The sequence below is a fragment of the Mytilus trossulus genome, chromosome 5 (genome assembly GCF_036588685.1).
Source record: "Mytilus trossulus isolate FHL-02 chromosome 5, PNRI_Mtr1.1.1.hap1, whole genome shotgun sequence".
Classification (NCBI taxonomy): Eukaryota; Metazoa; Mollusca; class Bivalvia; order Mytilida; family Mytilidae; genus Mytilus; species Mytilus trossulus.
Genome location: NC_086377.1, coordinates 45,773,546 through 45,797,793, shown reverse-complemented (window position 1 = coordinate 45,797,793; position 24,248 = coordinate 45,773,546). Strand labels below are relative to the sequence as shown.

At 34.5% G+C, this 24,248-nt stretch overlaps 22 non-coding genes across 22 annotated transcripts; 11 read left to right on the top strand and 11 right to left on the bottom strand.

Moving 5' to 3' along the window:
- Positions 1 to 54: 54 nt before the first annotated feature.
- Trnae-uuc (transfer RNA glutamic acid (anticodon UUC)) lies at positions 55 to 126 on the top strand. Its single transcript has one exon. It is a non-coding gene; the product is annotated as a tRNA-Glu (tRNA).
- Positions 127 to 459: 333 nt separating this feature from the next.
- Positions 460 to 530, bottom strand: Trnag-gcc (transfer RNA glycine (anticodon GCC)). The gene has a single exon. It is a non-coding gene; the product is annotated as a tRNA-Gly (tRNA).
- A 625-nt stretch (positions 531 to 1,155) lies between these two features.
- Trnae-uuc (transfer RNA glutamic acid (anticodon UUC)) lies at positions 1,156 to 1,227 on the top strand. Its single transcript has one exon. It is a non-coding gene; the product is annotated as a tRNA-Glu (tRNA).
- Positions 1,228 to 1,541: 314 nt separating this feature from the next.
- Positions 1,542 to 1,612, bottom strand: Trnag-gcc (transfer RNA glycine (anticodon GCC)). The gene has a single exon. It is a non-coding gene; the product is annotated as a tRNA-Gly (tRNA).
- Positions 1,613 to 2,237: 625 nt separating this feature from the next.
- Positions 2,238 to 2,309, top strand: Trnae-uuc (transfer RNA glutamic acid (anticodon UUC)). Its single transcript has one exon. It is a non-coding gene; the product is annotated as a tRNA-Glu (tRNA).
- Positions 2,310 to 2,623: 314 nt separating this feature from the next.
- Positions 2,624 to 2,694, bottom strand: Trnag-gcc (transfer RNA glycine (anticodon GCC)). Its single transcript has one exon. It is a non-coding gene; the product is annotated as a tRNA-Gly (tRNA).
- Positions 2,695 to 3,319: 625 nt separating this feature from the next.
- Trnae-uuc (transfer RNA glutamic acid (anticodon UUC)) lies at positions 3,320 to 3,391 on the top strand. The gene has a single exon. It is a non-coding gene; the product is annotated as a tRNA-Glu (tRNA).
- Positions 3,392 to 3,705: 314 nt separating this feature from the next.
- Positions 3,706 to 3,776, bottom strand: Trnag-gcc (transfer RNA glycine (anticodon GCC)). Its single transcript has one exon. It is a non-coding gene; the product is annotated as a tRNA-Gly (tRNA).
- Positions 3,777 to 10,729: 6,953 nt separating this feature from the next.
- Positions 10,730 to 10,800, bottom strand: Trnag-gcc (transfer RNA glycine (anticodon GCC)). The gene has a single exon. It is a non-coding gene; the product is annotated as a tRNA-Gly (tRNA).
- A 625-nt stretch (positions 10,801 to 11,425) lies between these two features.
- On the top strand, positions 11,426 to 11,497 carry Trnae-uuc (transfer RNA glutamic acid (anticodon UUC)). Its single transcript has one exon. It is a non-coding gene; the product is annotated as a tRNA-Glu (tRNA).
- A 333-nt stretch (positions 11,498 to 11,830) lies between these two features.
- Trnag-gcc (transfer RNA glycine (anticodon GCC)) lies at positions 11,831 to 11,901 on the bottom strand. Its single transcript has one exon. It is a non-coding gene; the product is annotated as a tRNA-Gly (tRNA).
- A 625-nt stretch (positions 11,902 to 12,526) lies between these two features.
- Trnae-uuc (transfer RNA glutamic acid (anticodon UUC)) lies at positions 12,527 to 12,598 on the top strand. The gene has a single exon. It is a non-coding gene; the product is annotated as a tRNA-Glu (tRNA).
- A 333-nt stretch (positions 12,599 to 12,931) lies between these two features.
- On the bottom strand, positions 12,932 to 13,002 carry Trnag-gcc (transfer RNA glycine (anticodon GCC)). Its single transcript has one exon. It is a non-coding gene; the product is annotated as a tRNA-Gly (tRNA).
- Positions 13,003 to 13,627: 625 nt separating this feature from the next.
- Positions 13,628 to 13,699, top strand: Trnae-uuc (transfer RNA glutamic acid (anticodon UUC)). Its single transcript has one exon. It is a non-coding gene; the product is annotated as a tRNA-Glu (tRNA).
- A 314-nt stretch (positions 13,700 to 14,013) lies between these two features.
- On the bottom strand, positions 14,014 to 14,084 carry Trnag-gcc (transfer RNA glycine (anticodon GCC)). The gene has a single exon. It is a non-coding gene; the product is annotated as a tRNA-Gly (tRNA).
- Positions 14,085 to 20,250: 6,166 nt separating this feature from the next.
- Trnae-uuc (transfer RNA glutamic acid (anticodon UUC)) lies at positions 20,251 to 20,322 on the top strand. Its single transcript has one exon. It is a non-coding gene; the product is annotated as a tRNA-Glu (tRNA).
- A 333-nt stretch (positions 20,323 to 20,655) lies between these two features.
- Trnag-gcc (transfer RNA glycine (anticodon GCC)) lies at positions 20,656 to 20,726 on the bottom strand. The gene has a single exon. It is a non-coding gene; the product is annotated as a tRNA-Gly (tRNA).
- A 626-nt stretch (positions 20,727 to 21,352) lies between these two features.
- Positions 21,353 to 21,424, top strand: Trnae-uuc (transfer RNA glutamic acid (anticodon UUC)). The gene has a single exon. It is a non-coding gene; the product is annotated as a tRNA-Glu (tRNA).
- A 1,000-nt stretch (positions 21,425 to 22,424) lies between these two features.
- Positions 22,425 to 22,496, top strand: Trnae-uuc (transfer RNA glutamic acid (anticodon UUC)). The gene has a single exon. It is a non-coding gene; the product is annotated as a tRNA-Glu (tRNA).
- A 333-nt stretch (positions 22,497 to 22,829) lies between these two features.
- Trnag-gcc (transfer RNA glycine (anticodon GCC)) lies at positions 22,830 to 22,900 on the bottom strand. The gene has a single exon. It is a non-coding gene; the product is annotated as a tRNA-Gly (tRNA).
- Positions 22,901 to 23,525: 625 nt separating this feature from the next.
- Positions 23,526 to 23,597, top strand: Trnae-uuc (transfer RNA glutamic acid (anticodon UUC)). Its single transcript has one exon. It is a non-coding gene; the product is annotated as a tRNA-Glu (tRNA).
- Positions 23,598 to 23,930: 333 nt separating this feature from the next.
- On the bottom strand, positions 23,931 to 24,001 carry Trnag-gcc (transfer RNA glycine (anticodon GCC)). The gene has a single exon. It is a non-coding gene; the product is annotated as a tRNA-Gly (tRNA).
- Between the last annotated feature and the right edge of the window lie 247 nt (positions 24,002 to 24,248).

Genomic DNA, 24,248 nt, shown 5'->3' with positions numbered 1-24,248 from the left:
TCAAACAGTCGATACCTGCTTATATGTAGCTTAAATTAAGCTTGTTATAGTAAGTCCGATGTGGTCTAGTGGTTAGGATTTCTGGTTTTCACCCAGACGGCCCGGGTTCGATTCCCGGCATCGGAGCTTTAGTTTTTGATCATCTTTATCACATTACTGTTGTTGTAATACATGTCATGAGGAAAGAAAAAGTTACAGATGAGAAGTGTATTTAGTTTAGACTTTTCCGACTTTCAACTGACATGATAGGAAATAGTTACATCATTTGATATTCCTACATTTGTAAAAGGAAATTTTCAAAAAGACTGTAGTAGTTGTTTGAATGTTGTAACCTATCCCCACAATTAATTTCAAACAACTGTCCATTATTGTTAAGTATTGAAACTATAAAACTGTGCTATCCTCACTCTACATTGCCAGTTGGTACTTTAGAAAGTGACAAAGATAAGAAAAAAGAAATGCATCGGCCGGGAATCGAACCCGGGCCGCCCGCGTGGCAGGCGAGCATTCTACCACTGAACCACCGATGCTTATAACACAGTATGTCTAACTAGATCATATAAGGACAGTACATGATTACCACGTGTTACATGGTATGTATGATAGATGGCATGTTTATTATTCAACATTGTCGGTACAACGTGTAGAAACACGAAAAACATGTCTGACAAGAGACAAACGATGTGCATTTGGTACTTACTCAATTGCCAATCTGCGACATAATCTCGTGATTCAAATGCTATGCTTAGTGTATATGCCGTCGGTTTCGCGTCAGTAATCAGTTAATTGAAACCGCTTCACAATGGAAATCTAGATGTAAAAAGGGGGAGTGGTTGACTAATCCATTTCGGTAAATGAACATTAATTACGGCCACTGTAATAAAGTATTTAGTGTTGGCGATTTTGCCGACAAACTACCTGCATGTACATTACCATTGCATTATTTCTATATTTTTTTAAGATCGAACGAAATACACTTTCAGAACATTACTGCTATATGTTTGTGTAAGAAAGGTAGACAGGGTTAGCTTTGAAAAGATTTACTTTGATGCAGACTCACACCTATCATATGTTGACACAAACATGGTTTAAGCACAGTGATCAAACAGTCGATACCTGCTTATATGTAGCTTAAATTAAGCTTGTTATAGTAAGTCCGATGTGGTCTAGTGGTTAGGATTTCTGGTTTTCACCCAGACGGCCCGGGTTCGATTCCCGGCATCGGAGCTTTAGTTTTTGATCATCTTTATCACATTACTGTTGTTGTAATACATGTCATGAGGAAAGAAAAAGTTACAGATGAGAAGTGTATTTAGTTTAGACTTTTCCGACTTTCAACTGACATGATAGGAAATAGTTACATCATTTGATATTCCTACATTTGTAAAAGGAAATTGATCATGAATGTTGTAACCTATCCCCACAATTAATTTCAAACAACTGTCCATTATTGTTAAGTATTGAAACTATAAAACTGTGCTATCCTCACTCTACATTGCCAGTTGGTACTTTAGAAAGTGACAAAGATAAGAAAAAAGAAATGCATCGGCCGGGAATCGAACCCGGGCCGCCCGCGTGGCAGGCGAGCATTCTACCACTGAACCACCGATGCTTATAACACAGTATGTCTAACTAGATCATATAAGGACAGTACATGATTACCACGTGTTACATGGTATGTATGATAGATGGCATGTTTATTATTCAACATTGTCGGTACAACGTGTAGAAACACGAAAAACATGTCTGACAAGAGACAAACGATGTGCATTTGGTACTTACTCAATTGCCAATCTGCGACATAATCTCGTGATTCAAATGCTATGCTTAGTGTATATGCCGTCGGTTTCGCGTCAGTAATCAGTTAATTGAAACCGCTTCACAATGGAAATCTAGATGTAAAAAGGGGGAGTGGTTGACTAATCCATTTCGGTAAATGAACATTAATTACGGCCACTGTAATAAAGTATTTAGTGTTGGCGATTTTGCCGACAAACTACCTGCATGTACATTACCATTGCATTATTTCTATATTTTTTTAAGATCGAACGAAATACACTTTCAGAACATTACTGCTATATGTTTGTGTAAGAAAGGTAGACAGGGTTAGCTTTGAAAAGATTTACTTTGATGCAGACTCACACCTATCATATGTTGACACAAACATGGTTTAAGCACAGTGATCAAACAGTCGATACCTGCTTATATGTAGCTTAAATTAAGCTTGTTATAGTAAGTCCGATGTGGTCTAGTGGTTAGGATTTCTGGTTTTCACCCAGACGGCCCGGGTTCGATTCCCGGCATCGGAGCTTTAGTTTTTGATCATCTTTATCACATTACTGTTGTTGTAATACATGTCATGAGGAAAGAAAAAGTTACAGATGAGAAGTGTATTTAGTTTAGACTTTTCCGACTTTCAACTGACATGATAGGAAATAGTTACATCATTTGATATTCCTACATTTGTAAAAGGAAATTGATCATGAATGTTGTAACCTATCCCCACAATTAATTTCAAACAACTGTCCATTATTGTTAAGTATTGAAACTATAAAACTGTGCTATCCTCACTCTACATTGCCAGTTGGTACTTTAGAAAGTGACAAAGATAAGAAAAAAGAAATGCATCGGCCGGGAATCGAACCCGGGCCGCCCGCGTGGCAGGCGAGCATTCTACCACTGAACCACCGATGCTTATAACACAGTATGTCTAACTAGATCATATAAGGACAGTACATGATTACCACGTGTTACATGGTATGTATGATAGATGGCATGTTTATTATTCAACATTGTCGGTACAACGTGTAGAAACACGAAAAACATGTCTGACAAGAGACAAACGATGTGCATTTGGTACTTACTCAATTGCCAATCTGCGACATAATCTCGTGATTCAAATGCTATGCTTAGTGTATATGCCGTCGGTTTCGCGTCAGTAATCAGTTAATTGAAACCGCTTCACAATGGAAATCTAGATGTAAAAAGGGGGAGTGGTTGACTAATCCATTTCGGTAAATGAACATTAATTACGGCCACTGTAATAAAGTATTTAGTGTTGGCGATTTTGCCGACAAACTACCTGCATGTACATTACCATTGCATTATTTCTTTATTTTTTTAAGATCGAACGAAATACACTTTCAGAACATTACTGCTATATGTTTGTGTAAGAAAGGTAGACAGGGTTAGCTTTGAAAAGATTTACTTTGATGCAGACTCACACCTATCATATGTTGACACAAACATGGTTTAAGCACAGTGATCAAATAGTCGATACCTGCTTATATGTAGCTTAAATTAAGCTTGTTATAGTAAGTCCGATGTGGTCTAGTGGTTAGGATTTCTGGTTTTCACCCAGACGGCCCGGGTTCGATTCCCGGCATCGGAGCTTTAGTTTTTGATCATCTTTATCACATTACTGTTGTTGTAAAACATGTCATGAGGAAAGAAAAAGTTACAGATGAGAAGTGTATTTAGTTTAGACTTTTCCGACTTTCAACTGACATGATAGGAAATAGTTACATCATTTGATATTCCTACATTTGTAAAAGGAAATTGATCATGAATGTTGTAACCTATCCCCACAATTAATTTCAAACAACTGTCCATTATTGTTAAGTATTGAAACTATAAAACTGTGCTATCCTCACTCTACATTGCCAGTTGGTACTTTAGAAAGTGACAAAGATAAGAAAAAAGAAATGCATCGGCCGGGAATCGAACCCGGGCCGCCCGCGTGGCAGGCGAGCATTCTACCACTGAACCACCGATGCTTATAACACAGTATGTCTAACTAGATCATATAAGGACAGTACATGATTACCACGTGTTACATGGTATGTATGATAGATGGCATGTTTATTATTCAACATTGTCGGTACAACGTGTAGAAACACGAAAAACATGTCTGACAAGAGACAAACGATGTGCATTTGGTACTTACTCAATTGCCAATCTGCGACATAATCTCGTGATTCAAATGCTATGCTTAGTGTATATGCCGTCGGTTTCGCGTCAGTAATCAGTTAATTGAAACCGCTTCACAATGGAAATCTAGATGTAAAAAGGAGATTCCCAACTGAGCGCAGCCCAGGATGGACGTGTCATAATTGCTCCGGTGGACAAATCTGTGTTTCAACAGGATATTATGATTCGATAATAACAGTAAGGATTTATTTATGTTTTATTAACAAAACTTTGATGTATTAAGAAGAGAAACTGTCATTATAAACTGTAGTTCCCCCTAATCCGACGATTATTCGTGTGGAAAAGGGGGGTCGTTTAGGAGCACTCGAGTGTTTGTTTACAAATTTGGGCTGTGCTTGTTTGTAATTTTCCGGAATGACCGGCGAAATGGAGCAAACTAGTAAAAAATCTTATTTTTCTCAACGGAATGGTAGCCGTGGTGCTGGGAATGGATATAATCAAAAGCAAAATTATGTTCGTGATGCAAAGTCGTATCAGAGAGATTGTACTGTGAGAATTGAAGTAATCAATACAGATGTTATTGGTGAAAGAATAGTAATCGAAGATATTGAAACAGTCACTGGTTTAAATTCGGTATTAGCTGTTGTCAAAAATGATGCCATGTCGTATGATATAACATTAGATAGTAAGCAGACTGCTTTCCGTCTAGTGCAAGAAGGAATTGATATTGCAAATAATGAATATCAAGTCAGCATGTTACATTCGGATATAACTGTTGTTTCTATAATGCAACTTCCATCGTTTATTTCGGATGATGATATAAGAAGTAAATTAGTATCAAAAGGGGTGAAAATCGTTTCTCCTATATACAGACGAGCAATACCTGGAACGCAGGTAGCAGACGGGACAAGATTTATGAAATGCAAATTTCCACAGGGTATGTTGGCGTTGCCATGGACAATACCTTTCAAAATCGGCTCAGATACGAAATATTTTCGGCTTGTACATAACAACCAGATAAAGGTCTGCTCGGAGTGTTTGTCACCGGAGCATATGCGTAAACAATGTCCGTACTTTGTTTGTCACGGGTGTGGCCAATATGGACATTCGAAGAGACAATGTAAAGCTAGTAGATGTGAATATTGCCATAATTTACCGTTGTTTTGTGTGTGTGGAAGTAGCTCAAATACCAAAAAAGATCAACCTCCAGCATATAAAAAGAAGAAGAACTGTGAAGTATGTAATTTCTATTTTTGTATGTGCAAATGTAACATTTGTGGGAAAAAAGACTGTATATGCGCCTGTTTCAAATGTGAAAAGTACCCATGTATATGTACCTGCTCTTTCTGTAAAAGTGATCCGTGTGTATGTCCGTGTCAGGACTGCCGTAAACATCCATGTGTGTGTACATGCGACACATGTACAGAAAAAAGCGATCGTTGTACTTGCAACAAACAGAATGACGAAAATGGTCCGGAAATAGTTAACATTACCGGTGAAAATGATGATGCAGATATGTCTGAAGTTTGGTCAGAGGAAGATGTTGCCGATACTGATCCTAAAACAACTATTCCGATAGAAGTTAATGTGGTGCAAAATAAACCAAAAAGCCACCCCCAGGAGGAAAACAGAAAGAGAAAGATGGACAGTGATACCGAAAGTAACAATGAGATAACAGACGATGAACTATTGAATTTAGATAACGAGGAAGATGTTAATGAAAACGTCAATTTAGACAAGGATTTTTCTGATGGCAAAAAGTTAAAAATAGCTAGTAATGACGCTCCTCCTAGTGACAATATTGTCACTGGGGAGAGTAAAAATGAAATTGAAATTGAGCAGTGTTGCTCTAATGATGAAAGCACCTTCGTTGGTGACGAAGAAGTCTCCATGGAAGGTGCAAATGAAAATGAGTCTTCTATCTGTTCTGATGGTGAAAATGACACCCCAGATAAATTTGTAAGTGCAAAAATGGCCAGAAAAATTAAGAAAAAACAGAGGAAACTTGAAAGGAGATCTATTGCAAAACCTACTCCCAATTTGAGTGGTAAAAATGTAAGAAAGGTGGTTGACAGTAAAAAATAATAAAAATGGATAAGTTTATATGCAAGTTTGTTTTTCTTTTTGCAATGGTGGTAATTTGTTCTTTTAATTGTAATGGTTTAAAGAATGTAATTAATTTTGAGAATTGTATAAGTATTATTCATGATAGAAAATTTAGTATGGTATTATTACAAGAAACATTTTTGGATGATGCTTATGTAGATAGTGTTAAACACCTATATGAAGGTGATATATATTGTAGTAACAGTTTACATGGTAGAAGGGGTGTGGCTGTTTTAGTGATTAATAATTTCAAAAATAAGATACAATGTGTATATAAAGACTCTGAGGGCAGATTTATCCATATAACATATGAAGAAGATGGACAATTGTTTAATGTAATTTCATTGTATGCACCAAATGTTAATGCTGAAAGAGTTATCTTTTTTAACTTTGTTAAACTGTATACGGAAAAGTTAGATAACTTGATAATTGGTGGGGATTTTAATACTTCTCTATCTATGCTAGATAGAGGTGGTAAAAGTAATCATGTTATTGATGAACCATGTAAAAAATTATGTGACTTGATTGAAAATAACAATTTGTATGATGTATGGCGTACTAGAAATAAAAGTTCAAGAATATTTTCATGGAAAAGAATTTGTAATGGAGAATTACAACAAAGTAGAATTGATTATTTCCTTGTAAATAAACAGTTATCTCCTTATGTTCAGAATGTATATTATAATACTACTAGTTTAAGTGATCATTCATTTGTAATTATGAATTTTAACTGTAGTAATATTGAAAGAGGTCCTGGATTGTGGGTCCTCAATAATACATTATTATGTAATGAAGAATATGTAAGGAGAGTAAAAGAAATTATTTCTGATGAAAAAGAAAATGAATTATATAATAAAGATTTATTGATTTGGTGGGATAATCTTAAATATAAAATTAAAAGATATTCTCAAATTTTTTCTTCTAAAATGGCAAAAGAAAATAGAAGAGATTTTTATAGATTAGAAAGGCAAATCAATTTTTTATGTGAAAAAGCTGCTTGTGGTGTAGATATTGATGTAGCTAAGTTAGAAAGTTTGAAACTTGAGTTGTCAGCATATGAATTAGAAAAATGTAGAGGTGCAGTACTCAGATCAAAAGCTATTTGGGCTGTTGAGTCAGATAAATGTACAAAGTATTTTTTAAATTTGGAGAAATATAAACAAGAGAATAATTCTATAAAAGAATTACTAAATGAAAATAATGAATCAGTTTATGCTACTGAAGGTATTTTAGATTTACAATATAAATTTTATAAAGAATTGTACTCATGTGTAGATACAGATAATGATAAAATGTTAGAATTGTTAGATAGTGTAGATACAAAAATAGATGACAATGATTGTAATTTTTGTGATGCTGATATTTCACATGAAGAAATTTTTAAAGCAATAAATCAAATGTCAAAAAATAAAAGTCCAGGGTCTGATGGACTTACAGTTGAGTTTTACTGTCAATTTTATAATGAACTCAGAAATGTTTTATTTGATTTGTTTAATGTTATTGAAAAAGAAGGTGTTTTAGGCAGGTCTATGAAATGTGGAGTGATTAGTCTTATATATAAAAAGAAAGGTGATAAAAAGTCTTTGAAAAATTATAGACCTATTTCATTACTACAGGTTGATTATAAAATATTAGCCAGGATAATGGCAAATAGATTTCAGGTTGTATTGCCTAAGATTGTATCTAATGATCAAACATGTTGTATTATTGGTAGGGATATATCAAATAATATTGCAAATGTAAGAGATATTATAGAACTCATTGAAAAAGATGAACTTGAAGGGTATATAATGAAAATAGATCAGGAAAAAGCATTTGACAGAGTGAGTCATAAATATTTGTTATATGTGTTAAGAAAATATGGATTTGGTGATAGATTTGTAAAATGGATTGAAATATTTTATAATGGTATTAATAGTGCTGTAAAATGTAATGGATTTTTGACAAACTATTTTCATATTAAAAATGGTATTAGACAAGGCTGTCCTATAAGTGCATTATTGTATGTTTTAGCTGCTGAGCCTTTACATAATAAGATTGTTAAAAATGATTTGATAAAAGGTATTGTTGTTCCAAATAGTGGAAAAGAAGGATTAATTTTTCAACATGCAGACGATACAACTTTATCTGTTTGTAATAAACAATCTATATCAGAAGTTTTTAAAGTTTTTGATTTATATAGTAGAGCAACTGGTGCTAAAATTAATAGACAAAAATCTGAAATTTTATGTGTTGGAAAGGGAGAATTGTCACCTGTAGAAAAACAGGAGTATGGTTTACAAGTATGTGATAATAATGTACAGTTACTTGGTGTTTATGTTGGAAAAAACAGAAATATATGTGATGATCTAAATTGGAAAGAAAAGATATCAAAATTGAAATCTCTTTTGAATATATGGTTACAAAGGCAATTAACATTGCAGGGTAGAGTTGTTGTTGTAAATACGTTAATGATGTCTAGATTTTGGTACACTCTTTTTGTATCCTCTATCCCGGAATGGGCTTATAATGAGATAAAGATTTTATGTGTTAATTTTGTATGGAATAAGAGATCTCATTTGGTGAATTATAATGTTATAATAAATCATAAATGTAATGGAGGTTTGCAATTAGTTGATATGAAATGTAAAATACATGCATTTAGACTAAAGTTTTTAGGAAGATTGATAAATGATGAATATGATGTACTATGGAAGCATACTTTTCTATACTTTGTGTCAAAGATTTATAATATGAATCTTGGTTTAGAAGTCTTGTTTATGCAAGTACCACGTTGTGAATTAAAATGTTTACCGATTGTGTATATTGAAATGTTAGAAGCTTGGTATATCTTGAGACAGAAGTCTGAATTAAAATTGAGTGTAGAAAATATATATGACCAACCATTGTTTAGGAATCCGGAGATTGTATTGAAGGATAAACCAATACTTTGGTATGATTTTATAAATGCTGGTATTATATCTCTTAAGGATATATGTTATGAGGTTAAAACAGGGTTTTTACCTGATTGTGCTATTGTTGAAATAATACAAAATGTATTTGAAAATGCAAATGTAAAGAATGTAATTGATCGTTATCATTGTTTAATTTGTGCAATTCCTGATGACTGGAAGCAGACCGTGCAACGTGAATTGCATTATAGGAATGCAAAAAGAACAATAGACATTTCTGTTATTATTAATCATGTACCATTTGAGTTACCATTGTGTACTGTTAAAAAGCTGTATAATTGTTTATTAGATGATATTTGTAAAGATCCATGTGGTGTTGAAATGTGGAAAACACTGTTCAATATTGATGATAATGATATTAGTAAAATGTGGTGTAATGTAAATTTATTCTGGAAACCTGCAAAGTGTATTGAATTAGATTACAAAATCCTTCATAATTGTATATTTACTAAAAGTAAATTTAAAAGAATTGGATGGTCAGATGATGATTTATGTGATGTTTGTGGTAGTGAAATTGAAGATCTATTACATATGTTAATAAACTGTGATGAACTGTTAGAATTTCATAACTATTTGTCTGAACTGTTTGTAAAATTATTTGAAAATTGTGATTCTGACAAAATAAGTGGTGTACAAAGTGAACATTTGCTACTATTTGGGTTAAATTGGAAAATGAAAGGTGTTAATGACAGTTTTGTTAACTTTCTGCTTTCAACTGCAAGATATTGTATATTTAGAAGAAGGAATATTATTATGAATGGCAAAACAAATGTTAATTTAGTTCAACTTTTTAAGTACGCACTGAAACATTATGTCATGTATTTTTATGTGTATATGTGTCAAAAAGGTAAAATGAAGTCTTTATTTGAAAAGAAATTTTTGCTTGATAATCCTCTGGTTAAAGAAGAAGATGATGATATAATATTTAAATTGTAGTAATTTGAAAATGTAAACTGATTGTGTCATGTAGACATTTATACAGAAGCTTGAAATTGAATGTTATAGACATTTCGAATTGATATTGACACTTGTGATAATGTTTTATGTATTTTAATGTGTATAATATGATGTCTTATTTTAATAAAGATAAAAAAAAAAGGATTTCTGGTTTTCACCCAGACGGCCCGGGTTCGATTCCCGGCATCGGAGCTTTAGTTTTTGATCATCTTTATCACATTACTGTTGTTGTAATACATGTCATGAGGAAAGAAAAAGTTACAGATGAGAAGTGTATTTAGTTTAGACTTTTCCGACTTTCAACTGACATGATAGGAAATAGTTACATCATTTGATATTCCTACATTTGTAAAAGGAAATTATATGATGTTTGATTTTAATAAAGATAAAAAAAAAAAAAAGGATTTCTGGTTTTCACCCAGACGGCCCGGGTTCGATTCCCGGCATCGGAGCTTTAGTTTTTGATCATCTTTATCACATTACTGTTGTTGTAATACATGTCATGAGGAAAGAAAAAGTTACAGATGAGAAGTGTATTTAGTTTAGACTTTTCCGACTTTCAACTGACATGATAGGAAATAGTTACATCATTTGATATTCCTACATTTGTAAAAGGAAATTTTCAAAAAGACTGTAGTAGTTGTTTGAATGTTGTAACCTATCCCCACAATTAATTTCAAACAACTGTCCATTATTGTTAAGTATTGAAACTATAAAACTGTGCTATCCTCACTCTACATTGCCAGTTGGTACTTTAGAAAGTGACAAAGATAAGAAAAAAGAAATGCATCGGCCGGGAATCGAACCCGGGCCGCCCGCGTGGCAGGCGAGCATTCTACCACTGAACCACCGATGCTTATAACACAGTATGTCTAACTAGATCATATAAGGACAGTACATGATTACCACGTGTTACATGGTATGTATGATAGATGGCATGTTTATTATTCAACATTGTCGGTACAACGTGTAGAAACACGAAAAACATGTCTGACAAGAGACAAACGATGTGCATTTGGTACTTACTCAATTGCCAATCTGCGACATAATCTCGTGATTCAAATGCTATGCTTAGTGTATATGCCGTCGGTTTCGCGTCAGTAATCAGTTAATTGAAACCGCTTCACAATGGAAATCTAGATGTAAAAAGGGGGAGTGGTTGACTAATCCATTTCGGTAAATGAACATTAATTACGGCCACTGTAATAAAGTATTTAGTGTTGGCGATTTTGCCGACAAACTACCTGCATGTACATTACCATTGCATTATTTCTTTATTTTTTTAAGATCGAACGAAATACACTTTCAGAACATTACTGCTATATGTTTGTGTAAGAAAGGTAGACAGGGTTAGCTTTGAAAAGATTTACTTTGATGCAGACTCACACCTATCATATGTTGACACAAACATGGTTTAAGCACAGTGATCAAACAGTCGATACCTGCTTATATGTAGCTTAAATTAAGCTTGTTATAGTAAGTCCGATGTGGTCTAGTGGTTAGGATTTCTGGTTTTCACCCAGACGGCCCGGGTTCGATTCCCGGCATCGGAGCTTTAGTTTTTGATCATCTTTATCACATTACTGTTGTTGTAATACATGTCATGAGGAAAGAAAAAGTTACAGATGAGAAGTGTATTTAGTTTAGACTTTTCCGACTTTCAACTGACATGATAGGAAATAGTTACATCATTTGATATTCCTACATTTGTAAAAGGAAATTTTCAAAAAGACTGTAGTAGTTGTTTGAATGTTGTAACCTATCCCCACAATTAATTTCAAACAACTGTCCATTATTGTTAAGTATTGAAACTATAAAACTGTGCTATCCTCACTCTACATTGCCAGTTGGTACTTTAGAAAGTGACAAAGATAAGAAAAAAGAAATGCATCGGCCGGGAATCGAACCCGGGCCGCCCGCGTGGCAGGCGAGCATTCTACCACTGAACCACCGATGCTTATAACACAGTATGTCTAACTAGATCATATAAGGACAGTACATGATTACCACGTGTTACATGGTATGTATGATAGATGGCATGTTTATTATTCAACATTGTCGGTACAACGTGTAGAAACACGAAAAACATGTCTGACAAGAGACAAACGATGTGCATTTGGTACTTACTCAATTGCCAATCTGCGACATAATCTCGTGATTCAAATGCTATGCTTAGTGTATATGCCGTCGGTTTCGCGTCAGTAATCAGTTAATTGAAACCGCTTCACAATGGAAATCTAGATGTAAAAAGGGGGAGTGGTTGACTAATCCATTTCGGTAAATGAACATTAATTACGGCCACTGTAATAAAGTATTTAGTGTTGGCGATTTTGCCGACAAACTACCTGCATGTACATTACCATTGCATTATTTCTTTATTTTTTTAAGATCGAACGAAATACACTTTCAGAACATTACTGCTATATGTTTGTGTAAGAAAGGTAGACAGGGTTAGCTTTGAAAAGATTTACTTTGATGCAGACTCACACCTATCATATGTTGACACAAACATGGTTTAAGCACAGTGATCAAACAGTCGATACCTGCTTATATGTAGCTTAAATTAAGCTTGTTATAGTAAGTCCGATGTGGTCTAGTGGTTAGGATTTCTGGTTTTCACCCAGACGGCCCGGGTTCGATTCCCGGCATCGGAGCTTTAGTTTTTGATCATCTTTATCACATTACTGTTGTTGTAATACATGTCATGAGGAAAGAAAAAGTTACAGATGAGAAGTGTATTTAGTTTAGACTTTTCCGACTTTCAACTGACATGATAGGAAATAGTTACATCATTTGATATTCCTACATTTGTAAAAGGAAATTTTCAAAAAGACTGTAGTAGTTGTTTGAATGTTGTAACCTATCCCCACAATTAATTTCAAACAACTGTCCATTATTGTTAAGTATTGAAACTATAAAACTGTGCTATCCTCACTCTACATTGCCAGTTGGTACTTTAGAAAGTGACAAAGATAAGAAAAAAGAAATGCATCGGCCGGGAATCGAACCCGGGCCGCCCGCGTGGCAGGCGAGCATTCTACCACTGAACCACCGATGCTTATAACACAGTATGTCTAACTAGATCATATAAGGACAGTACATGATTACCACGTGTTACATGGTATGTATGATAGATGGCATGTTTATTATTCAACATTGTCGGTACAACGTGTAGAAACACGAAAAACATGTCTGACAAGAGACAAACGATGTGCATTTGGTACTTACTCAATTGCCAATTTGCGACATAATCTCGTGATTCAAATGCTATGCTTAGTGTATATGCCGTCGGTTTCGCGTCAGTAATCAGTTAATTGAAACCGCTTCACAATGGAAATCTAGATGTAAAAAGGGGGAGTGGTTGACTAATCCATTTCGGTAAATGAACATTAATTACGGCCACTGTAATAAAGTATTTAGTGTTGGCGATTTTGCCGACAAACTACCTGCATGTACATTACCATTGCATTATTTCTTTATTTTTTTAAGATCGAACGAAATACACTTTCAGAACATTACTGCTATATGTTTGTGTAAGAAAGGTAGACAGGGTTAGCTTTGAAAAGATTTACTTTGATGCAGACTCACACCTATCATATGTTGACACAAACATGGTTTAAGCACAGTGATCAAACAGTCGATACCTGCTTATATGTAGCTTAAATTAAGCTAGTTATAGTAAGTCCGATGTGGTCTAGTGGTTAGGATTTCTGGTTTTCACCCAGACGGCCCGGGTTCGATTCCCGGCATCGGAGCTTTAGTTTTTGATTATCTTTATCACATTACTGTTGTTGTAAAACATGTCATGAGGAAAGAAAAAGTTACAGATGAGAAGTGTATTTAGTTTAGACTTTTCCGACTTTCAACTGACATGATAGGAAATAGTTACATCATTTGATATTCCTACATTTGTAAAAGGAAATTGATCATGAATGTTGTAACCTATCCCCACAATTAATTTCAAACAACTGTCCATTATTGTTAAGTATTGAAACTATAAAACTGTGCTATCCTCACTCTACATTGCCAGTTGGTACTTTAGAAAGTGACAAAGATAAGAAAAAAGAAATGCATCGGCCGGGAATCGAACCCGGGCCGCCCGCGTGGCAGGCGAGCATTCTACCACTGAACCACCGATGCTTATAACACAGTATGTCTAACTAGATCATATAAGGACAGTACATGATTACCACGTGTTACATGGTATGTATGATAGATGGCATGTTTATTATTCAACATTGTCGGTACAACGTGTAGAAACACGAAAAACATGTCTGACAAGAGACAAACGATGTGCATTTGGTACTTACTCAATTGCCAATCTGCGACATAATCTCGTGATTCAAATGCTATGCTTAGTGTATATGCCGTCGGTTTCGCGTCAGTAATCAGTTAATTGAAACCGCTTCACAATGGAAATCTAGATGTAAAAAGGGGGAGTGGTTGACTAATCCATTTCGGTAAATGAACATTAATTACGGCCACTGTAATAAAGTATTTAGTGTTGGCGATTTTGCCGACAAACTACCTGCATGTACATTACCATTGCATTATTTCTTTATTTTTTTAAGATCGAACGAAATACACTTTCAGAACATTACTGCTATATGTTTGTGTAAGAAAGGTAGACAGGGTTAGCTTTGAAAAGATTTACTTTGATGAATGAATGAATGAATGAATGAATGAATGAATGAATGAATCTTTATTTCCTCCATGTATATGAAGATTTTGCATACAAACAGAAATTAATAATTATTTACACAATAAACAAAATATCATACATTTCGAGATAAATACCCAATGAAAAAAAAAACCAAAAAAAAAAAAAACAACATCCATATTTAGATAAACACACAATTCATATAATGACATATTCTTGTATACACAACAAAAACACAATGTTTTTCAATCAAAGTCTATTCAAAATTCAAAATTAAATCGGTTTTCAAATAATACATGTCTGAATTTCTTAAACATGGGGTAAACATGTTTTGCTATGTAATACATCATTCTAGACCAATCTATAGGATCGAGATCGTATACTATATCATTAACAGATCCTAGTAGTACTTCAAGAAGGTCATCGTCGTCTAAATTGAAAATGTCCACAGATTTTTGAATGGGAAGTTCATCTACAATTTTATAAAACATAACATTTCTCTCTGTCAATAGAACATGACACTCCATTATTAAATGTTTAACGATATCGAAAGATTGTTTGTTACATAGAGTACATGTAGCTTTCTTAATGGCTGCCGATCCTAAAGCCACAAGTACTAGCAGTTCGAGTTTTGCATTGGGATATAAAACTGTCAACCGAATTAATCTATGTTCACAGAGGGTAGGATGAATTTTGGAATACCTTTTGAGTTCGTTTCTATTTTCTAAATTACTTTTCCATATGTTCTCTTCATAAATTTCAATAGACTGACGGACAATTTTCGACCACAGCACTTTTTCTGGTATGTAATCCTCATTTACATAGGTTTCAAGGAAAGAAAATAGATCGTATTTAACAAGAGTTGTAATAAGATTATAGGTTATAGAGTGTTCGGCATTTTCATCCAGAATAAATTGACTAATGCACATGTTGAATATTTTTTTATGAGTTGTGGTAGATTTACTCCTACATAATCGCCCAAAAAATAAAAGTTTGAATTTGTCAATTACAGCTTCCAATGACCATAAACCAAGGTTGCTTATAGTTGAGTCCGTTGGTGAATATTTGTCCATACACTGTATATATCGCGCAGCATATCGTTGTGTTCTTTCTAAAAGTTCTATTTCAGAATTTGAGAGTTGTCCCCATACTTCGCAAGAGTACAATGCTGTAGGCAGAACAAAACGCTTCCATATTAACGTGTTTGTAATCGGTGTAAGGCCTTTCGGGTTAACTCCAGCACTATACAATGAGTGTAGATTTTTCTTTAACTTCTTAGTCGCATTTTTTGTCCTTTCAAACGTTTTGTTATTGTTAGTTATCAATGTACCAGCATAAATTGTATCAGTTTTACACGCTATTTTTGTATTTCCAAGCTTAATGTCAATATCTGTATTATTATTAAAAGCCAAGACACAACTTTTTGTTCCGTTATATTTAAGTCTCCATTTACAAGCATAAGTTTGTACACAGTCAAGAAGACCTTGTAGACCTTTTGGCGAAGCACTAAGAAGGGTTGTGTCGTCCGCAAGAAGAATGGCAGGAATGTTCAAATAACCAATTCGTATTCCACAGTTTGTCGAAATCAGCTGTAATATTAAGTCATTTATATATAAGGAGAATAGCCAAGATGAGAGTACTCTCCCTTGCCCTACACCCTGCGAAATGGAGAAATTGTCACTAGTGAGTCCATTATATTGCACATGTGCACTAGCAGATTTGTAAGACATAAAAAGTATGTTCCATAATTTACCAGTTACACCGATTTCTTTCAATTTCAGAAAAAGTCCGTCGTGCCAGATCTTATCAAACGCTTTCTCGTTATCTAGAAAACCAACATAAAGTTTAGATTTACTTTTCATAAACACGTTAATACATTCTTTGAGTGTGTATAAAGCGGGGATAGAACCATGTTCAGGAACAAATCCAAACTGTAAAGGATCAGGAAAAGTCTTATCAAGTGCAGTAAGCATTTTATTTATTCGATGAAGGACTGTTTTGTCATGTAATTTTCCAAATACGGATGTTAGGACAATAGCTCTGTAACTATTCGGATTACTCTTGTCTTTGTTATTTCCTTTATATAACGGAATAATTATGCCATGTCGATATAGTAATGGAATGTATTCGCATTTAAGTATAATATTAAAAATATAACAAATCCATTTCAACAAGGTATTACCACCGTATATTATATGTTCGTTGCATACATAGTCCGGTCCTGGAGCCTTACCACATTTTAAAGTTTTAATTTGCTCATATATTTCATCTTCAGTGTAGGGCACATCGAAAAAAGCATTAAACGGTTTGCTAATTTGACTGCTATATTCACGAATTTTTTCTGTGACATCCATATAAAAAGATTGATCAAAATTGTCATTTTCGTGTTCATTAGGAGTATACAAATCGCTAAAATAAGTACTCCACAACTTGCAAATATCCCCGTTATTAGTAGCTGTATTTCCATCATAGTTCAAACAAGTCGCTGGCGATTTTTGTTGTCTATGCTTTCGCACTACACGATAAAATTGTCCTATGTCCATTTCGGCTGCTTTTTGCACATCAGCAAATTTTTCAGATTCCCACAATCGCTCTGCATTACGTTTATGCTTTCGAAATTCTCTTTTCTGATCTTTATACTGTTTATAAAAAATATTGTCGTTGTTTCGTGTTTGTCCCATTGACAGCCACGTTTTACGAGCTTGTCGTTGCTTATTATGGTAATAATCTAAGCTGTTACTTTTCCAGTACGGTTTTAGATAGTGTCTAAATTTTCCAGTGGGAATACAAGAATTTGCAGCGATATGCACAACATTTACAATATTTGAGTTTATATGTTCTATGTAATTTTCGTTTATTTCACACGAGTTCAAAGGTAAAACTTCAAAATTTAGTAATTTGTCTAGTTCTGTTTGATAATATTTCTTCTCCCATTCATCACATCTCGACCACATTAGAACTTTACGATAAAGATGAAATTTATTTGATGTATTACATAGCAAATTCATATCTAAGAAAATCAAAATAGGATAATGATCTGAAACATTAAATGGACAGTCATTTCTGACTTCTAAATTTGTAAAGCCATTACAAAAGAATTCTGGAATGAAAATATAATCAATCATAGTTTTACGTGTCATATCTTTAGACCTAAATGTAAAATCAGGGCCTTTACGACCGGACATCAATGGAACAGGAGATAAATTATTTTTTGTAATGAAGTCTATGACATTTTTTGATTTACTACTTAAACTTGTTACTGCAATATCAGTATTAAAATCACCACCTATTACAGTTACACAATCAACTGACATTCTATCATAAATACTACACACAGTTTGAAAATATTGTAAATACTCTTCAGCTGAATGATTTGTTGATGGTAGTAAAGTACCTATGATACATAAACTTTCATAACCATGCTTGGATAATTTGACAGCACAAATTCTGTCATTATCAAAAATTAAATTAGAAGTCTTAAAACCAAATGTTTTCCTTACAAGAATAGCTACTCCACCAGAGCCTCTGTTTGAATTTACTGAACTAGAGCTAAAGCATGAAAATACTCGAAAATCATTTGCTAACTCATATAAAAATGTAATATTAGTTCTATTTAACCAGTGCTCTGTTACAATACATATATCAGAGTCTTTAAGCAAGTTTTCGAAATATGAGGTGCCATACATAGCGCCTCTCATATTCCATGTTGTTATTCGTAACAACATGAGAAAAATAAAATATACAATATATAACAGATTGAACATGAATGTTATTGATGTTTGTTTTGTGGGATATAGTCTCGCCAGTAAACGCCTTCTGGCCAAAAGAAGTCATCGTTTTCTACTGCAGCAAAGTCCCTCTCGTTGATGTTAGCACGAAGAGTATATGTTGCAATGTCTTTGTATTGTCGTTTTATTAGCAGTTTTACAAAAGTTATATTAACCCCTTTACTTGACGCAAAGTTTCTAATTGCAGTATCAACTAGTTCGAAAGGTTTATCAGCAGTTACATTGTAAAGTACGATTCTTCTGGAACGTTTCCTTACAACACCACGAAATACACTTGTATCTCCGTTTGTGACTCGAGTTTGTATTTGTTGAATCTGTTCTGTAGAAACTGGTCTTTCCACTGTATTTGGTCGTGCGTATGCATGCACGTAAGTGTTTTTTGTCATTGTGTTTTCCTGATTATATACATGATCCCTGTTTGCGCTATTTATACTGTTGTTTTCGTAATGTAAACTTTGATGATTATCAAGTTCAGAGTTAGCGGTTTTCGTCTGTGAATGTATTTTTTCATCAGCACTTCGATTTAAAGCCTCACTATAAGACATTGAATTTTTTCCAAGTGTTTTACATTTACCATCTATTGATTCTAGTCGGTTAACTATTTTATTGAAAATATTTTGTCTTTGTTCGCCAATCGTGCGTATCTTATCTTCTTGGTCTTTTAAATCTTGAGATTGTAGTTTGATTTCTGACCTTAGGCGAGTTACTTTTTCTTTTTCATCATACAATTCTGTTTTTAATAAATACATTTGTCTATCTTTTTCATGAACCACATTAGCAAGCCGCTTGATCTCACACTCGAAATTCTCATTTATTGTGTCGATTTTATCGTTTAATGTTTTAAGTTTTTCATTGAAACTTTGTTTGATTTCGAGAAGTGTTGCAAGTATATATGAATTGCCTTGGGTGCTTGTTTCACGGTTTGTCATTTTGTTGAGAACCTCATGTACACTGTTATCGCCAGTATCGAAATGTGCATTCGTATTCCGTCTGCCTCGAGAAATTAAAGGTTTTAGTTCATTACTTGTGAGATTGCCCTCAAGAAAGTTAAATAAGGTGTAAATGTCATCAGAAAGCTTTTCTTCGATTGACGGTCCGTTTTCACGGTGAGTGCGTTCGATGAGTCTAGATTCTAATAGTACATGTTCCTTTTTCTTTGTTAATTCAAAAAGGGAGCTTCTGATAGGTTTTAAATCATCTGTGTCAGTATTTTGTAATAATTCGCTTTTAAAATTATATCTATCTAATTGACCAAACTTTGTCTGGATAATTCTATACATGTCGTCATCATTGAATTGACTATCGGTTATTGATTGTGTTAAATTAATGTTATTTATATCATTTTGAATTTCGATTTCATCTGCAAATAAGTCATCATTGCCTTGAATATCTTCATGATTGACCGTTATATCTGTCGTATTTGACGAAGTACTCATTATTTACACCTTTGTACATATAAAACTACAGTATATAATGTGAGTACATTTCAACCTTCACTATCATTGTTAAGTATTGAAAACATATGCAATCATCAAAAGTCTTTTCGGAGTCACATTTTACATATTTCAGCTGATATTAATATTCCGGAGAGACACTTGTACTAATTCATGAAAGAATAAATTGATGAAATGCTTTTAAATCACAGTTTTTTGCAGTTTTTCACTCACCGATATAATCACCGACTAGCTTTCTAAGGGCACATAACTGTGTAAGAAAGGTAGACAGGGTAAGCTTTGAAAAGATTTACTTTGATGCAGACTCACACCTATCATATGTTGACACAAACATGGTTTAAGCACAGTGATCAAACAGTCGATACCTGCTTATATGTAGCTTAAATTAAGCTTGTTATAGTAAGTCCGATGTGGTCTAGTGGTTAGGATTTCTGGTTTTCACCCAGACGGCCCGGGTTCGATTCCCGGCATCGGAGCTTTAGTTTTTGATCATCTTTATCACATTACTGTTGTTGTAATACATGTCATGAGGAAAGAAAAAGTTACAGATGAGAAGTGTATTTAGTTTAGACTTTTCTGACTTTCAACTGACATGATAGGAAATAGTTACATCATTTGATATTCCTACATTTGTAAAAGGAAATTTTCAAAAAGACTGTAGTAGTTGTTTGAATGTTGTAACCTATCCCCACAATTAATTTCAAACAACTGTCCATTATTGTTAAGTATTGAAACTATAAAACTGTGCTATCCTCACTCTACATTGCCAGTTGGTACTTTAGAAAGTGACAAAGATAAGAAAAAAGAAATGCATCGGCCGGGAATCGAACCCGGGCCGCCCGCGTGGCAGGCGAGCATTCTACCACTGAACCACCGATGCTTATAACACAGTATGTCTAACTAGATCATATAAGGACAGTACATGATTACCACGTGTTACATGGTATGTATGATAGATGGCATGTTTATTATTCAACATTGTCGGTACAACGTGTAGAAACACGAAAAACATGTCTGACAAGAGACAAACGATGTGCATTTGGTACTTACTCAATTGCCAATCTGCGACATAATCTCGTGATTCAAATGCTATGCTTAGTGTATATGCCGTCGGTTTCGCGTCAGTAATCAGTTAATTGAAACCGCTTCACAATGGAAATCTAGATGTAAAAAGGGGGAGTGGTTGACTAATCCATTTCGGTAAATGAACATTAATTACGGCCACTGTAATAAAGTATTTAGTGTTGGCGATTTTGCCGACAAACTACCTGCATGTACATTACCATTGCATTATTTCTTTATTTTTTTTAAGATCGAACGAAATACACTTTCAGAACATTACTGCTATATGTTTGTGTAAGAAAGGTAGACAGGGTAAGCTTTGAAAAGATTTACTTTGATGCAGACTCACACCTATCATATGTTGACACAAACATGGTTTAAGCACAGTGATCAAACAGTCGATACCTGCTTATATGTAGCTTAAATTAAGCTTGTTATAGTAAGTCCGATGTGGTCTAGTGGTTAGGATTTCTGGTTTTCACCCAGACGGCCCGGGTTCGATTCCCGGCATCGGAGCTTTAGTTTTTGATCATCTTTATCACATTACTGTTGTTGTAATACATGTCATGAGGAAAGAAAAAGTTACAGATGAGAAGTGTATTTAGTTTAGACTTTTCTGACTTTCAACTGACATGATAGGAAATAGTTACATCATTTGATATTCCTACATTTGTAAAAGGAAATTTTCAAAAAGACTGTAGTAGTTGTTTGAATGTTGTAACCTATCCCCACAATTAATTTCAAACAACTGTCCATTATTGTTAAGTATTGAAACTATAAAACTGTGCTATCCTCACTCTACATTGCCAGTTGGTACTTTAGAAAGTGACAAAGATAAGAAAAAAGAAATGCATCGGCCGGGAATCGAACCCTGGCCGCCCGCGTGGCAGGCGAGCATTCTACCACTGAACCACCGATGCTTATAACACAGTATGTCTAACTAGATCATATAAGGACAGTACATGATTACCACGTGTTACATGGTATGTATGATAGATGGCATGTTTATTATTCAACATTGTCGGTACAACGTGTAGAAACACGAAAAACATGTCTGACAAGAGACAAACGATGTGCATTTGGTACTTACTCAATTGCCAATCTGCGACATAATCTCGTGATTCAAATGCTATGCTTAGTGTATATGCCGTCGGTTTCGCGTCAGTAATCAGTAGATGTAAAAAGGGGGAGTGGTTGACTAATCCATTTCGGTAAATGAACATTAATTACGGCCACTGTAATAAAGTATTTAGTGTTGGCGATTTTGCCGACAAACTACCTGCATGTACATTACCATTGCATTATTTCTTTATTTTTTTAAGATCGAACGAAATACACTTTCAGAACATTACTGCTATATGTTTGTGTAAGAAAGGTAGACAGGGTTAGCTTTGAAAAGATTTACTTTGATGCAGACTCACACCTATCATATGTTGACACAAACATGGTTTAAGCACAGTGATCAAACAGTCGATACCTGCTTATATGTAGCTTAAATTAAGCTTGTTATAGTAAGTCCGATGTGGTCTAGTGGTTAGGATTTCTGGTTTTCACCCAGACGGCCCGGGTTCGATTCCCGGCATCGGAGCTTTAGTTTTTGATCATCTTTATCACATTACTGTTGTTGTAATACATGTCATGAGGAAAGAAAAAGTTACAGATGAGAAGTGTATTTAGTTTAGACTTTTCCGACTTTCAACTGACATGATAGGAAATAGTTACATCATTTGATATTCCTACATTTGTAAAAGGAAATTTTCAAAAAGACTGTAGTAGTTGTTTGAATGTTGTAACCTATCCCCACAATTAATTTCAAACAACTGTCCATTATTGTTAAGTATTGAAACTATAAAACTGTGCTATCCTCACTCTACATTGCCAGTTGGTACTTTAGAAAGTGACAAAGATAAGAAAAAAGAAATGCATCGGCCGGGAATCGAACCCGGGCCGCCCGCGTGGCAGGCGAGCATTCTACCACTGAACCACCGATGCTTATAACACAGTATGTCTAACTAGATCATATAAGGACAGTACATGATTACCACGTGTTACATGGTATGTATGATAGATGGCATGTTTATTATTCAACATTGTCGGTACAACGTGTAGAAACACGAAAAACATGTCTGACAAGAGACAAACGATGTGCATTTGGTACTTACTCAATTGCCAATCTGCGACATAATCTCGTGATTCAAATGCTATGCTTAGTGTATATGCCGTCGGTTTCGCGTCAGTAATCAGTTAATTGAAACCGCTTCACAATGGAAATCTAGATGTAAAAAGGGGGAGTGGTTGACTAATCCATTTCGGTAAATGAACATTAATTACGGCCACTGTAATAAAGTATTTAGTGTTGGCGATTTTGCCGACAAACTACCTGCATGTACATTACCATTGCATTATTTCTTTATTTTTTTAAGATCGAACGAAATACACTTTCAGAACATTACTGCTATATGTTTGTGTAAGAAAGGTAGACAGGGTTAGCTTTGAAAAGATTTACTTTGATGCAGACTCACACCTATCATATGTTGACACAAACATGGTTTAAGCACAGTGATCAAACAGTCGATACCTGCTTATATGTAGCTTAAATTAAGCTTGTTATAGTAAGTCCGATGTGGTCTAGTGGTTAGGATTTCTGGTTTTCACCCAGACGGCCCGGGTTCGATTCCCGGCATCGGAGCTTTAGTTTTTGATCATCTTTATCACATTACTGTTGTTGTAATACATGTCATGAGGAAAGAAAAAGTTACAGATGAGAAGTGTATTTAGTTTAGACTTTTCCGACTTTCAACTGACATGATAGGAAATAGTTACATCATTTGATATTCCTACATTTGTAAAAGGAAATTTTCAAAAAGACTGTAGTAGTTGTTTGAATGTTGTAACCTATCCCCACAATTAATTTCAAACAACTGTCCATTATTGTTAAGTATTGAAACTATAAAACTGTGCTATCCTCACTCTACATTGCCAGTTGGTACTTTAGAAAGTGACAAAGATAAGAAAAAAGAAATGCATCGGCCGGGAATCGAACCCGGGCCGCCCGCGTGGCAGGCGAGCATTCTACCACTGAACCACCGATGCTTATAACACAGTATGTCTAACTAGATCATATAAGGACAGTACATGATTACCACGTGTTACATGGTATGTATGATAGATGGCATGTTTATTTTTCAACATTGTCGGTACAACGTGTAGAAACACGAAAAACATGTCTGACAAGAGACAAACGATGTGCATTTGGTACTTACTCAATTGCCAATCTGCGACATAATCTCGTGATTCAAATGCTATGCTTAGTGTATATGCCGTCGGTTTCGCGTCAGTA